General features: G+C 41.9%; 2 long non-coding RNA genes across 2 annotated transcripts in view; both read left to right on the forward strand.

Annotated features, from left to right (window-relative positions):
* Positions 1–440: 440 nt before the first annotated feature.
* LOC309520792 overlaps positions 441–14910 on the forward strand; it is a 106251-nt gene continuing 91781 nt past the window's right edge. The window contains exons 1-2 of the long non-coding RNA XR_014214425.1: positions 441–3376; positions 3878–4047. This is a non-coding gene — a long non-coding RNA (uncharacterized lncRNA). The remainder of the gene's footprint in view (positions 3377–3877; positions 4048–14910) is intronic.
* Positions 6053–14411, forward strand: LOC309520695. Its single transcript, XR_014214300.1, has 6 exons — positions 6053–6285; positions 6681–6795; positions 7417–7436; positions 10398–10488; positions 12370–12491; positions 13471–14411. It is a non-coding gene; the product is annotated as an uncharacterized lncRNA (long non-coding RNA).

A 14910-nucleotide genomic window follows, 5' to 3' on the forward strand; every position in this document is an offset into this window, starting at 1 on the left:
TCATTCCGACTAAGACATAATAGCCCACTCTGGATCATGTGCAGAGAGAACACTGTTTCATCCCTTTTTAATCACTGAACCAGTTGTCTCCCCCACACCTCCCTAGAAACATTTTTCTCCAGATTCCCCCCCCCCCTATTTTTATGTGAGCATGCTGTTAGTTCTAGTAACAGTTAAAGCAAAACATTTAACTAATTTAATCCAGACTTTTAAAGATTGTACACTGAATTAAGATCCACTGCAGTGCGATAACCCAGCTTTTCCTTAGAGAGGCTTATATATGAGGTGAACCAAAGGCTGCATGAAGTCAAGAATTTGGATAATAACAATTGGCTTATTTTAAAAGGGCATCTGAAGAATGCACAAACAGGTGAAGTCTTTGCTCTTCTGCTTTCTCATACACTTTATACACACACACACACACACACACACACACACACACACATATCTTTCCATTAAAAAAAAAATCTGTGTAACTATGGAAAGCATGGGATCAGCTCTCTTGAGTGTAACTCTTTTTCCATAAGAATGTTAGAAGAGACCTACAGAATCAGGCCCTAGGCCCATCCTGTTCTCGCTGTTGAGAAAAGACTCCCACAGGAGGCACTGATAGCTACCAACCTGGATGGCTTTCAAAGAGGGTTAGACAAAGTCACAGAAGATATAAAGCTCTGTCCTACCTCCACTGTTGGAGACAGAATGCCTCTGTATGCCAGCTGTTGGGAATCACCAATGGGGAGAATGCTGTTCTGCTTGTGGGTTTCCCGTAGGCATTTGGCACTGCACTGAACTGGACTTGGCTTTGGCCCGATTGAGCAGAGCTCTTTGGAAAAGGCGAGACCCAAAACGCTTAAGAGAGAAAACAAAACCAACATTTCATATACACCCACACCAGTAACCTGGAAATGCTTACTTACTTTCAAGTTTGCTGTTTCCTTTGTATTATCTTTCTGATCATTATAAGATGGAAACAGGATTCATATTTCTGATGCAAATTCTAGACGCCTCCCCCCTCCCTTCGTTTTTATTTTTAAACCCTGAAGCTTTTCAGGCTTTCAATAATATATATATATAGGAGAGGCACATTTCTTTATATGTCACCTTTCAAGGGAACAGTTGGCAGGTAGATAGACTAAGCCACGTGGCGAGGCCTAGAGCACCAAATTTGTGGTGGGGAGGGTGGGCAATCGGCTTACTTCTGGGAAAGGGTCACTGGAATGCCTTGCTGTTTCCCTGCCCTCGGTGAAGCTAGCAGTGAGGTTGGCTGTTGTCAAAAGGTGTCCTGAAAAGGGCTATGGAGAGTGGTGGATCAACCTTGCAGTTGTCTCCATGCTAACCCTACGCTCATGATGAGCCTGCAGTTGCTTCCCTTAGAAGTGCAGGTCGTGCTGTGGGAAAACATTTGGGCAAGAATCCTTCAGAAATTTGTTCACCGTACCCTGTCAGCAAAGCAAAGACAATGAGCCTCGTGCTGGCGACAAAACTGGTTTTTATGGATCTTCTTTGCAGATTGCTTTTTAACAACAAAAAACAGCAAACGGCATACTGGGCTCTTGAGAACTCCTGCAGTTCTTACTTAAATGATAGACTAACTTGGATTGTTAAATATTTTACCCAAATAGTAACACACAGCTGTATTCCAGAGATACTATTTTTTTATTATCTGTCCTGCTTAGAAGAAGCTGTCGCTAATGTGGTTTTAGATAAAAAGGGGGTATTTTTACATAGATGGATGGGAGTTGCCCCTCCCCTTACTACAGTTGCCTGTGAATATAAATAACACATTAGACACACGTTCTGACATGTTTAGTATGTGACATTGGACTCTTAAGTTTTGATGACACTGCATTTGAGAAGCTCTGCGAAACAGTATTTCTCTCCCCCGCCCCCAGAAATATTCACAGCTAACTCTAAAGAGGCATTTGAACAGAAGGAAATGCAAAAAGGCATTTTAATAGGAAGACTTGGATTTTTTAAAAAAATGACTTAGCTGAAAGGACTTGGTAAAGCTTTATTCCAATCCTGTTACATTTGTGTATGAATGAATCTTAGAAACCTTTAAAAAGCGTATACTGTTGTCCTGCTGGTTCTGTGTTTAAAAGCAGTTACTTTGTATTCACTCAGATTCCCCCTCACCTTTCCATATACCCTTTTGTTTTTAATTTAGTTAGGCTCAGCAAATAATAAAACCCTTCCATTACAAAGAGAGTATTTAAATGTTGGGTCTGGCTTGTACTAATTCATTGCACATGTAAGGTTTCCTGGCTATGGTACTATCTGAGCTGTGATTGACACCACAGAACTACTGAGCAGCCATCTTAACCCAATTCATCTCAATGGGAGTAGATTTCCTTATGCGGGGAATCTGCCTTCTGCTCCAGGTTCATATTTTAAAATTAGTGGTTGAGGGATCTCTCAAGTGTGCATCAAACTCCTGCACTGGTTCAAAAACATGAATGGCCGAATCAGTGATTTTTAGAAGATTCCCCCCCCCCCCAAGTTACCTTCAATGAATGACTACTACTAGTCTGTATTTGACCATTTAAAAGGCTGAAAGGTGGTTTTGTGTGTTATTTTTTTTACAGAGGAGTAAAATGAAACCAAGCGCACCAGCATGGTTATACATAGTATGTATTTCAATAGTTTTACATCTTCTCTAAGGATCTTTTATGTAGTAAACGTAACAACCAGCTAACTACATTGCCACAGTTTTGAGTTGTCAGCTTTAGTGTGTGAGCAAAATAGAACTTTTTATTATTTTTAAAACAGGGGTGGGGGGTGAGTATTACAGAGCCTCTGGATAACTTTTTTTTTTTTTTGCTTGGTGGGTTCTTTAATGAAAATACGTAAGGGTGGGTTTTATATTTTGTAGCAATTTTGTCCTATTTGGATGCTCTTTATATGGCAGTATGTATATAGTGTGTTCGATTCCTTTTCAAATTCTAAAGAGAGAGAAAAAAGACACAAACTTGGAGGTAATTGGTTTTTGTGCAACTGTGTTTTGGGACGGGGGGAGAAAAAGCCATGACAGTGTTAAATAAAACGAATACCTACAGCACACTTCTGATGGATTTTAGTTGTAACAGAATGTGAGTGTTCCTCCTGCCCTCCCCCCCCCCCGTGTGATGTAAATTTTAAATTAAAGATTTTCAATCTGACAATGTGGGGATTTGTTATTGGGGGGTAGTCTGAACTTCTTGGAAGTAAAATTACTGTTTTGAAAACTTTGAAGGGAGGTGTGTATCAATCCTTATTTGAGAAGTTTCCTATACACCCCAGAGGGCCCAGATCCGTTGGCATTTACCATAGTTACTTAGCCTGCAAACCCCTATAAAAGTATTCTGATGCGCTCTAGTCCAATCCCTGGCATCTCCAGGTAATAATAATAATAATTAATAATAATAATTTTTATTTAAACCCCGCCCTCCCCAGCCAAGGTCGGGCTCAGGGCGGCTAACAAGCAATAATAAAAACAAGCTGAATGAATACAACTTAAAAACAAAATTAAAATACAACATTAAAATATTGAAATATTAAAATGTAGCCTCATTGCAGGAAGGATAATAATGATGATAATAATAATAATAATTTATTATTTATACCCCACCCATCTGGCTGAGTTTCCCCAGGATCAAATTGGCTCCAAGCCAAAGGCCAGGTGGAAAGAAATCAGATCCTGCAGGGCCCTGGTCTCATGAGACAGAGCGTTCCACCAGGCCGGAGCCAGTGTTGAGAAGGCCCTGGCTCTGGTTGAAGGCAATCCAACTTCCTTAGGGCCCGGAACCACTAGGGTGTTGCTGTTTATGGACCTTGAGGCTCTCCATGGAGCATACCGGGAGAGGCGGTCCCGTAGGTACGAGGGTCCTAGGCCGTGAAGGTAGGGCTGGGGAAAAGATTGGTTATCCGAGAACATGGAATATGCTGCCAGTTAGTGCAGGCAATACTAGATGGACTCAGTGCAAGGCAGCTTCCTATAAATTTGGAGAGCTGGAGTGCAAGAGATCCCACCACTGCTTTGACTAGTTTGCCCTATTGCCAACCTGTATTGTAGTAGTCAAGATTCCTTATATATCTGAAGAAGTGTGCATGCACACGAAAGCTTATACCAAGAACTAACTTAGTTGGTCTTTAAGGTGCTACAGGAAGGAATTTTTTTTTAAGATTCCTTATATTTAGCCCAAATCAACCTTTGCATATACTAAACCTACTTGATTTTGCCCTCTTCTGAATGTGGTGAGCACTGTTCCGGTCTTTGAAGAGCCCAATCCTACTTACCTTCAGTCTAATACAGGAGTCAGCAAACTTTTCCAGCAGGGGGCCGGTCCACTGTCCCTCAGACCTTGTGGGGGGTGAATTCCTATGCCCTACAAATAACCCAGAGATGCATTTTAAATAAAAGCACACATTCTACTCATGTAAAAACACCAGGCAGGCCCCACAAATAACCCAGAGGTGCATTTTAAATAAAAGTACACATTCTACTTGTGTAAAAACCCGCTGATTCCTGGACCGTTCACGGGCCGGATTTAGAAGGCGTTTGGGCCGGATCCGGCCCCCAGGCTATAGTTTACCTACCCATGGTCTAATACATAGCCCAGTTCCTTCAACTTTTCCTCACAGGGCTGGCTTTCCAAACCCCTGAACCAGTAGCCCTAATTTGTCTATATACCTCCTCAGAAATGGCCACTGGGAAATAAAGAAATATAAAGGGTGTGGTGATGTACTGAGAAGACTATAGAAAAGACCACATGCAAGGATCACAGAAAAAGGCAGTCTACAAGAAAAAAATTGACCATGTGGCTTGCCTCCTGTCAAGATATCTAAAAAGGTTTGCAGATCACCTTGGCCAGTGCAGGTCATTATTTTGCAATGGCAAATACCCTAGTTTCTGGAATCATTGTCAGTTCCCCTCATCCTACACAGCATGTGTTTATTTTGACTGGAGTGAAAAGAACTACTGGGAGAGATTTCCCCCAAGATATTTTCTTCTGCAGAGGAAATATTTGGGGTCATTAAATGTCATTGCAGGGCTGTCGAAACCACTCTCAGATTTAGTGAACTACACTGCAAAGTTAGTAGCTTCAAGAACACCATCCAACCATCTCATTCTCTGTCGTCCCCTTCTCCTTGTGCCCTCCATCTTTCCCAACATCAGGGTCTTTCCCAGGGAGTCTTCTCATGAGGTGGCCAAAGTCTTGGAGCCTCAGCTTCAGGATCTGTCCTTCCAGTGAGCACTCAGGGCTGATTTCCTTCAGAATGGAGAGGTCTGATCTTCTTGCAGTCCATGGGACTCTCAAGAGTCTCCTCCAGCACCAGAATTCAAAAGCATCAATTCTTTGGCGATCAGCCTTCTTTAAGTGAGAGCTGGACCATAAAGAAGGCTGATCGCCGAAGAATGGATGCTTTTGAATTCTGGTGCTGGAGGAGACTCTTGAGAGTCCCATGGACTGCAAGGAGATCCAACCTCTCCATTCTGAAGGAAATCAGCCCTGAGTGCTCACTGGAAGGACAGATCGTGAAGCTGAGGCTCCAAGACTTTGGCCACCTCATGAGAAGAGAAGACTCCCTGGAAAAGACCCTGATGCTGGGAAAGATGGAGGGCACAAGGAGAAGGGGACGACAGAGGACGAGATGGTGGGACAGTGTTCTCGAAGCTACCAGCATGAGTTTGATCAAACTGCGGGAGGCAGAGGAAGACGGGAGTGCCTGGCGTGCTCTGGTCCAGGGGGTCACCAAGAGGCGCACATGACTAAAAGACTAAACAACAACAACAACAACTGCAAAGTTGCCTGCCATCCCAGCACAACCAACCTGGAACGGAAAGATAATGGATTGCAGTCTATTTTTGTAATACTGCATTGAAAAAACTCGCAATGCAAAGAGAATTGCATACAAAACCCGAGCAGAGTTTCATTTCCCCCACTCATTTCTACGGGCAGCCTCCACTTCCGCCCTGGGAATGGGGCATTTCAAAATGGCAGAGGGAAACCGGAAGCTCCGCGGCCAAGACTCCCTCAGAGAAGGCGGGAAGAAGACAGCGGCGAACACAAACAAACGCCGCTTCTCGCTCGGGGTTTCCCTCGGAGCGACCGCAGGGGTCGTGCGTCGCCGGGGATTGGCTGGCGCTTGTCGCAGTCTCCCTTTCCCTCCCGCCCCCTGTCCAATCCGAGCCTCGAGCGGCGCAGCTGGCTGTTGGCGGGGGAGGAAAGAGGCGTTGGAAGCTTTGAAGTGGCGCGCGAGGGAGAGCTAGCTTTTCCCGCGCATTTCCAACCGTCGTTACCTCAGGTGCGCTCGGGTTTTGTGTTATTTTTACCTCAGAATTGTCCCCTTGCCTGCCAGACTCTTGAAGCAATTGCGGTTAACGGATGGCAGAAGGGGCGTTAGACACTTCTTTAAACAAGCAAAGCACCGCCTATTTATTACTACTGCGTGTTTCCCCCCCCCCCTAAGTACTGCTACATAAAAATGAGCTTTTAGCCCAAAGCGCTGAAAAGGCGATCCTTCCATCCTGACTGAAAATAACTCCCTTTTTGATTGGGGCTTAAAACTAATCCTTACACACGTTTCAATTTTTGCTTTTTTTAAAAAAATAGATCAATACAAGGAAATACACATTTCTAAGGAATTTGGATCCCTCATTAAAATGTTAACCTTTCATTTTTTACCTGTGCCTTTTAAAGGTTCCTACTATTCCTCTCTCGTTCTTCTCACCTGCTGTTTTGAGGATTATGGCCACTAGGGAGACGTTTGTCTTTGTCTTTTTTATGTTAATTTCTCCTTTTTACCCCATTTCAGGTAAGGTTTTGTGCAGGCAAGTATCTTTAGAGGTAGAAATGGTTCATTAAGGGGAATAAATAACCTGAAAAGTATCTAACCACAAGTGTTGCAATTTAGTCATGAGTCACCCAGCTGTGAATAAATCGCTGTTTCTCACCGTGAAAGTGAAAATTATGTGTCGACTAACCAGCCCAAACACCATTATTTCAAAAAACCCGCATTCTCAATATATTTAAATTAAGCTTGGAACCCTAAACATGTTTGTGACTGAGTTAAGTTCCATTGACATTCTGAGTTACATACATCAAATTGGCAATTTCTGCTTAACTTTGGATCATGCCCCTAATTTGCAAAAAAATAATAATCTGTGAGAGCGCAGAATGAAAATAGCAAGAGATATTAAAAGATTTGAAGACTAAATGGTACATTCTCAGAGCAACTGTTTAAAGTTGGCATACCTGTAATAAAATCAAAATGTCAACTGTTCAACTTTCAGCTATTTCATGTCAACCCTTCTTAAAAGGAGGATGATTCTGCTTTGATTCTTTAATCGATTCTGTATGAAGAAGTGTGTAAAGTCATCTTTCTTGCCATTGCCTTGTTAAATTGTGCAATTCTCCCCGTTTTTCCTTTCCTTAGGTAACTCGGTAAGATATCAGGTAAAAACTTCTTTCCTGTTCCTAGAAAGCAACAAGTTAAAGGAGTTGTTTATTTTGTATGTGAGAGGGGGGTGAGATTGGAGAAATAAAAATTAGGAGCGCTCCATATTCAACGTGGGAGGGATCCAGAATGCCAGAGGAGCCAAGCTAGGCAAGATGTAATTTGCAGGAGTTAACTTCAGATCTTTTGGAGACAAATCCACCCCCAAAAGCTAGGTTGTCCAACAAGCCTGGCATTAGAAATCTGAAAGGCTCTTGGGCCTCCATGATGCGTTATTTTCAGGGCTGCTGGTTGGGGCCCAAATTCATCTTGGCATCCTGTTTTTTTTAAAAAAAAATATTTACTGAAAGTTTTTAAGATATAACAAAAAAAAAGGAAAAATAAACATGCAAAATAAAAAAACAGTTAAAAACACACATTAATTTTCAATAACATAACTTCCATACACTTATTTCCTCGGACCTCCTCATACCTCCCTTCTTTGTATTCCAGTTCGATTTGTTAGTTCAGCAAATCCTTACCATTAAGCTTTTACCCATTTATAAACCTTTTTTTTCCCTGTATCTCCTAAAGCATTACAGCTGGAAACCCCTTAGTTTCTATCCAACATCCTTCTAACATTCATTAATTTTACAATATTTCTGTAAATAGTCTTTAAATTTCTTCCAGTCTTCTTTCACCAACTCTTCTCCCTGGTTCATCTTGGCATCCTGGACCCGCTACCTGGCTTGCTGAACTTCCCTCATCCTCAGGGATGGCATCATGTGCCATTTTGCCACCCAAGGCGAGAAGACGGGAAGCCAGGTGGGCTGGCTTTGTTCATCCTCTTGTTTGAGGCCATTTCAGTTACTATCCTTCTGGGTGTTCAAGATGAGTCGTTTGGGAGTGGCCACCAAGACCATATAGCAGGCATGTCCAAAGTCCGTTTCGGGGGCCTAATCCAGCCCGCCGGTCGGTTTAACCTGGCCCCTGTGGCAGTTTATTTCCTGGGGTAAAATCCTAAAAAAACCTTCAACAACTTCAATCCTAAAAGAAGCTCCGCAACTCCAACCCTAAAAGAAGATCTATAACTTCAATCCTAAAAAAAAAGCTCAAGAACTTTGGGGTAGAATCATAAATGTATGTATTATTTTACTGTTGTTAGCTGCTCTGAGCCCGGCTTCGGCTGGGGAGTGTGGGATATAAATAAATATTATTATTATTATTATTATTATTATTATTATTAAAAAGCTCAAGAACTTCAATCCAGGTCAGCAACTTTGGTTGACCCTTCGGTTGGCCCCATGGCCCTTCACTTCATCAAATCTGGCCCTCTTTGAAAAAAGTTTGGACACCACTGCCATATAACATCAGTCCTGAAAGACCTACATTGGCTCCCAGTACGTTTCTGAGCACAGTTCAGAGTGTTGGTGCAGACCTTGAAAGCCCTAAAGAGCCTCAGCCCAGTATACCTGAAGGAGCGTCTCCACCCCCATCGTTCAGCTCCGAGGGCCTTCTGGCGGGTCCCTCACTGCAAGAAGTGAGGTTGCAGGGAACAAGGCAGAGGGCCTTCTCAGTGGTGGCGCCCGCCCTGTGGAATGCCCTCCCATCAGATGTCAAGGGGATAAACAACTATCTGAGTTTTAGAAGACATGGAAGTTTTTAATGCTTGACTTTTTATTATTATTTTATATGTGCTGGGAGCCGCCCAGAGTGACTGGGAAAGCCCAGCTAGATGGGCGGGGTATAAATAATAAATTAATGTTTGATGGTTTATCTTTTTTTAATATAATGTTGGGAGCCGCCCAGAGTGGTTGGGGAAACCCACCCAGATGTGCAGGGAATGTTGTTGTTGTTGTTGCTGCTGTTGTTGTTGTTGTTGTTATTATTATTATTATTATTTATTGCTGCTCCCTCAGAAGATCAAGGATTATCTAGCGCACCTCTGCCAGCTGTATGAGAAGATCTTGACACTTTGGTTATCAACTAAAGTTAAGATAATAGGCAACACCCTCCTTATAATGTCTTTATTTCTTTTTTTGTTAATTGGCTTTATGGATGGCATTTCTCTATGGTTATCAGCTGCTTTGAACTGTTAGGAAAGCGGAGGATACCTCTGTGAAAATCATTTTCAGCAAATTAAACAGCTACAAGAGGTTGTAACACTCCTATTCCAATTGTTTGGAGCAGTGCCTCTGATGCCTGAGATCACATCTTTTACGAGATACTGGCCTAGCAACAAGTATTATGACCTTGCATTGGTGTACCTGTTTTTTTCATTCTGTCCTACAGTGGTACCCCGCAAGACGAACGCCTCGGAAGACGAAAAACTCGCTAGACGAAGGAGTTTTTCGTTTTCTTAGCCGCTTCACAAGACGCATTTCCCTATGGGCTTGCTTCGCAAAACAAAGCTTGCCCCGCAAGCTCCAGGGATAGCGGGGAAGCCCAAGGGGCGGCAACGGGGAGAAGCAATTCTCCCCGCTGCCCCTTCCCTTGCTTTAAAACAGGTCCGGGGACAGAGGGGAAGGTGCACGGCGCTTCCCCTCTGTCCCCGGACAGTCTCCATAGGAACGCATTGATTGATTTTCATTGCATTCCTATGGGAAACCGTGCTTCGCAAGACGAAAAACTCGCAAGAAGAAAAAACTTGTGGAACGAATTAATTTCGTCTTGCGAGGCACCACTGTACATGTTATCACCCCACCAACCTTACAACAGGACTGTAAGTAAATATGTCCATGTTGAAATTTGCCAAGACATCATGGTGACCTGATGTTTTAAGTAATTATGAAGTTGCTTATGATAAAGTTGTGAATTTTATTTTGTATCAGCCTTGGTCAGTAATGTACACAGATCTCTGAATTTAAGAAAGCATTTAGCATTTATGAGCCAGCAAACATATACTGTCAAAAGTTTTTAGCAATGTAAACACAGTATTTTACAAGTCCCTTTTATTGTGGTGTTTTGTTTGCTTGTTTAAGGCTAGAGTTAAACAAATGGATAAGTTTACCAGCGAATCCATGAAGGCACAAGAAGCTCAACCTGATATTATCATCATCCAAAAGGAATCAGGTATTATCACCACCACAGATGTGCTTATAAATTATTGGTCAGCATTTCCCAAATAACAGTAATATGCTGAATATATGTATGTAGACTTCCAGCTATATACCGTATTTTTTGCACCATAACACTCACTTTTTTCCTCCTAGAAAGTAAGGGGAAATGTCTGTGCGTGTTATGGAGGGAATGCCTACAGATGGCGGGGGGATCTGCTACAGTCGTTAGCAGAGGATCGATGGTTCCCCTTCCTTCCCTCCTCCGTGGCTTGCTTTGAAACAGCAAAGCGGGAGAAGAGCCGCTGAGTGGGGAGGAGAGAGGGACAGAGAGCCTGCTTGCTTTAAAGGAGCAAAGCGGGAGAGGAGAGGAGCCTTCTCCTCTTATACCCCTCTTCTGCATTATTAACAGCATCCTTTTCCACCCACCCCACGCGTGTTCCTTGTCCCTTGAGTGCTTTTCCTTCCCTCCCCACTTAAAACATGGTTACAAAGCACAGGTCCACATGGATCCTCAGGATTTTTGCACTGGGTCACCCCAAATTCACCATCAGATCACATAGCATGTCCATGGCTACGGCTTGCACCAAAAAAATCACGCACCCACTGTTGCCTGGGGCCGCAGTGGTGCAAAAACGTGGTTACAAAGCATGGATCCACATGGATCCTCAGGATTTTTGCATTGGGCTACCCCAAACTCACCGTCAGATCACATGTCTGTGGCCACAGCATGAACCACAAAAATCATACATCCGCTGTTTTGTTTAGAATATTTTTTTTCTTGTTTTCCTCCTCTAAAAACTATGTGCGTGTTATGGTCGGGTGCGTGTTATAGAGCGAAAAATACGGTATTTATGTTGGATCTGGCTGAAAACATAACACACGTGAACAAGGTATTTGTTAGAAGCCTTGGGAATTTTTTTAAGGAACTTGCTAGTCCCTATGGTAATTGAGACATTGCTGAACCTAACATTGCTGAACCAGTGTCTTCACTAATACTTCCCGAATGTATTGACTGCAGGGATATCTAAGAGATTATATTTCTTGAGTATAGCTTTAGTATTGCAGTTGTATTCCTGCAGAGACAGAAAACCTTTTTGTGTGATAACGAAGTTGCAAGTGAAGAGAATCTCCACTGTCCCTAGTCCACATGAAATGTAGTGTTTCTGGAGCAGGTGATAGTGATGAGGTAGATTAGAAGAAGCTGGTACAACACCACCAGAGGAGGAATATCAGGAGAGGGGTACCTTAAATGACTTGTTTGGCAAGAAACTGGGCATATGTGGGTAGCAGGAACAGAGAATGAAGGTTTCGGAGGAAGAGCTGTGTTCCAAGAGGGATTATGGTACTCCAGGCTAGAACATTCATTGGCATGCAGCGTCCACACAAATAATATAAAGGTTACAAGGTTACAAAAGAGTAAGTAACCCCATTGAACTTTGTTGGACTTCTATTATATTAAAAGGTGCATGATAAACATCTTGTTATCATGGGAGAAGTTTGCTTTTACCAAAATGTTCCATTACACTTTTAAGCCAGGGGTTCCAAAACGGGTCTGTGAGCTTCATTCAGGTAGTCTTCTGCTTGTATAATGAATATTAATACTGATTTTTAATTGTATATTTATTGTATATTTTGTTTCTTGTATTACAAAGCAATAAAAATACAATTAAAAATCATATAGCACTGAGCAAAACACATTACATTTCCTACAACAGGCAGAAAAATCATTAAGTGGTCCACCAGGACCCTCAGCAATTTTCAGGTAGTCCGTGGAGAAAAGAGTTCAGGAACCACTGCTTTAAGCCATTGCTGCTTTCATTCAGTTGCTTTTAAAGTAGGATTCAGAGTAATATGTCCTTAGAAACAGGCTTTTGTTCACATTAATTTCTTTCAGTAGAGGCACCATTTGGATCATATACCCCCCAGGCTGTTCAAGAATCAAATGAAGTGGTGTCAAAAATTCTTAGCGATTTGCAGCCCAGCAAACCAGTGCTTTGGAAGCAGTTAATGTGGCAGGTAAATCATGATATAAAGAGCTTGTTCACATTGGAGCTTACTAAGTGTTTATAGCTGTTTTGTGTTCTCATTTAATTTGTGTAGTACACATGATGTTACCCTCAAACACCAGTCTCATCGCTGTCTCCTGTAAATTCGAGTTTATCCAATTCAGGGATAATACAATAAGCTTCAGGAAATTGGGCTTCAAACTACTCCACTAGGGGCGGCAGACAGTTTTGGTGGGTGAGTGGGTCAGTCACTTTCTGCCACACCCGTTTCAACACCTGTGACTTCCTCGGTTCTTTTGTTTCTTTTTTGGCCATGCTCGTCACTATTTGTGGTGTGCTTCTGGATAGAGAAGCATGGCCTTGCAACACACACACACACACACACACTTCTTTGGCTCCCTCAGATTTGAACAAAACAAAAAAAACCTGCAGAAATGTGCATTGGGAATTTACCATTGCCTAACTGCTTTTGCACACTTACTGGGTGGGGAATTTTATTTTTAAGTTGTATGCCACCATCTGTGAACATGTCCTGTTAGTAGTTAATTGGCATAAGAGAATCGACCAATTAGAAGGCAAGGAGAAACACAAAAGGGAGGCCTGCTGGTATGAACTACTCCAGTCTAATAAAATACAGGGATTGACAACTAAATAAAATCACATGTGGGCAGGCCAAAATGAGGAGAAATGATCACATACAGAACTGGGATTGATTGGGCTCTTTTATATGCCATTTCCCCTGTTGAGCTTCAAGCTCTGCCCCTATGTGAGAAGGAGTACTAGAGACCCTAGAGCCTGACTGCGGCTTTGTTCCATATTTTCCCACAGGGAGAAATAGGAGACGGGGGTCTCAGTTTCTATCTTTCCAGTGATCTAACAAGCATAGTGGCCTAGGAGGTGCAGAGTATGTGTCTGAGCTATTCTTATACAATCTTTCAAACTTAAGCATTTATGGATGTTTTACTCAAGTCATGGTTGGCATTTTGCAGAGGAAGAAGCGTTGGACACATAACAAAAGGGGGGAAAAACCTTCCAGTAAAAGAAGGGGAAGATTTAGAAAGCATTTGGAAAGAAGTACAAAACCAAGGTTTGCAGACAGACAGGACTGGATTCCCAGAAGGTTCAAAAGGCAAGAATGTAGGATCAGAAACATACAGAATAGCGAAGACAAAATTCAGAAAGCCATAGACCAGAAAGAAATTCTTAGATGTGTAAGAAGTACCTATGTTGGTGAGAAGGAATCTAAATCACAGGCAACTTCCACACATTCCAATGAACGTAAAAGAAGAAAAGCCAATGAAGTCATCACTTATAATGTCAAGGAAGGACAACTCTTAGGACTAAACGGAAGAAGAACAAGAAGAAGAAGATCAACATACCCAGTGAAGCCCCACTTGGTTTCTTCAAAACCCTTTGATAGCTATAGTTCTTCCTACAGTTTGTCTTCTTATTTTACCCCAGATAGCTCCCAGAGTACATTATCAAGAAGAATGAAGAGAAACGTTTCCAGTTTTTATAAAAAAGAAGGTAGTTTTGAGGATACATTTTTGATCAACACAAAGGAACAGAAAATAAGAGAGGGAGAAATGGGAGCAGTTCCAAAGAAAAGAGAAGCCAGAGAAACACAGTCGGTCAGAAATGTAAGTCTTAAACTGAAAACCTTAAAATCTCAAGAGAAATTATCTAACATGGTAGACCGTCTGTCAGACCCATCCAATAACATGTCAAAAGATGAAAAACTCACCTACATGCATGAACTCCTAGACGAATTAAAGTTATTCATTAAGCTGTTGGAGCAGCAAATACTACTACAATCACTAAATAACATTGTTTATTCAACCACAGTTTCTGGCTCGCAAAAGTAGAGAGCTCTAATATTGCTGAATTTAAAAACATGTTGCTATTTTGTTACATAAAAATTCTGATAATACGTTTAGTAATTTTATTTTGCTTAATTAGTCTTTAAATCATAATGTTGGTTTATAGCTCATATTAGAAAAAGTTTTTGGATAAACAACTGAAAAAATACTAAAATAATTCCTAATAAATGACATTACTTTGGAAAATACTCCTTGTAAGAAAGATGCACCATGACAGTAGTCATAGGAGAAGGAATAATAAAATTGTAGAGGTGGAAGATACCCCAGGGGTCATCTAGTTCAAATCTCTGCAATGCAGAAATCTCAACTAGATCATCCATGACAGATGGCCATCCAGTCTCTGCTTAAAAACATCCAAGGAGTCCACAACCTCCTGTTCCACTGTCAAACAGCTCTTAGCCAGAAAGTTCTTCCTGATGTTTAGTTGGAATCTCCTTTATGTAACTTGGATCCTACCCTTTAAAGTGGGAGAAAACAAGCTTACTCTATCTTCAGTGTGGTAGCCCTTTAGATATTTGAAGATGGCTATCATATCTCCTCTCAGTCTCC

Source organism: Podarcis vaucheri (assembly GCF_965113315.1).
Source record: "Podarcis vaucheri genome assembly, chromosome: 16".
NCBI classification, from domain to species: Eukaryota; Metazoa; Chordata; class Lepidosauria; order Squamata; family Lacertidae; genus Podarcis; species Podarcis vaucheri.